Source organism: Myotis lucifugus, unplaced genomic scaffold, assembly GCF_000147115.1.
Source record: "Myotis lucifugus unplaced genomic scaffold, Myoluc2.0 scaffold_99, whole genome shotgun sequence".
NCBI classification, from domain to species: domain Eukaryota; kingdom Metazoa; phylum Chordata; class Mammalia; order Chiroptera; family Vespertilionidae; genus Myotis; species Myotis lucifugus.
Window position 1 is genome coordinate 54,218 of NW_005871147.1, and position 1,588 is coordinate 55,805.

Sequence of the window (1,588 nt, forward strand, 5' to 3'; positions counted from 1 at the left end):
AGAGTGGAGGGCAGAGGGCAGGGGGGTGAGCCCTGCTTTCCGAACTGGGGTTCTACCTCTCCCATCTTCCCAGGGTTGCGGGGAGCCCCCCGCCCGCTTGCTTCCCCAAACTCTTGTGCTCCTGGTCCCCTCCCCCTCACCTCTTGGTGTGTTTTTTTAATCCTCACCCGAGGATATGTTTTTATTGATTTTAGAGAAGAAGGGAGTGAGAGAGAGAAAAACATTGATGTGAGAGTAAAACCTCGATCAGTTGCCTCCTGTGCGCATCCCGATGCGGGATCGAGCCTGCAACCTAGGTCTGTGCCCTGCCTGGGACCCGGACCTGCAACCTTTTGGTGTATGGACGACGCTCCAACCCACTGAGCCACCCAGCCGGGGCCGCACCTCTTGTTTCGAAGCCGCCTTCCTGGAAATGTGGGGTGGAGGCTGCCAGATGTCAGGATGCCCAGCCCAGGGGAGCCGAGGCCCCGTGTTCCAGGAAAGAAAAGGCATCACGAAGCCCGGACAGAGCTCGGTACTGTTGTCACCTGGGAGGGAACAGCACGGTCCCAACTACGACAAATAACCCTGCAGGCGGTGGCCCCGCCCCCACCCCTCCTGAAAGTGGATCCCTGCCTGGCATGAATAGGAATGAGTCCAAAGGACACATCTGCATCTGTGTCCCTCCAGGGGGCATGGATGTGTGTGTTTGGAGGATGCCAACTGCCTCTCGTAGTCTTTGTGCCCCTATAGCCACCCTGAGCCTCAAGACCAGCTCCTGAGCAGGCCCAAAGCCACACAGCCTGGGCAACACCCCCATGCAACGGTACACATGCACACACGCACACACACACACACACACACGTGTACCCCAAGCCTTCCCCAACTATCCTCCCAACTTTGGGGGACACAAGCCCCAAAGCTAACCAAGGCCTAAATCATCAGGAGGAACTTTGCTAAAGGAAGAGACTCCTGAATCGACCCCCTTTCCGCTGGGGGGTCTCCAAACACCCCCCCCCCCCCCCCAGCACCAAAGGCCTGTGGCCCTCACGCTGACCTCAGTTGATGTTTATAGTCCCGGAATGTTTGTTCTGTGAACTGGACATCTGGCACCTTTTCAGGAAAATGTTTTTCATTTGCAACATCTGGACACAGCAAGATCATCCGGGGCTGACACGAACAAAGCGCTCCCTGGATGAAAACTAAAACCTTCTGTCCCCACTTTTCGGAAGGGGGGTCCTGGGCCCCGCTCCTAAGGGGGGTCCCCTCTGCGCCATACTACGGCTACCACTGCGGCCTAGAGAGAATGCCTGCAGAACAGCCATTTCCTCCTTGCCAACACTGGAATGAGAGTTATGCCCCGAGCTCGTGGATGCCGGACTCCATGCGCAAGGAATGTTTGGAAAACGTTTGGCGAGGGGGGGAATGTGACTTAAGTGGGTGACGGGTGCTTCTCTTATTCTCTGCAGGAGGTGAGGTTTACTAGAATAGTGGGTTCTTATAAAAAAGAGGAGTCCATGCAATATAAATCTTGTATGTGTTAGAGCTAAGGCCGAATGTTTGGTTTACAGAACTGGGGGGAACCTCTGCCTACAACTAATGTTAAAAG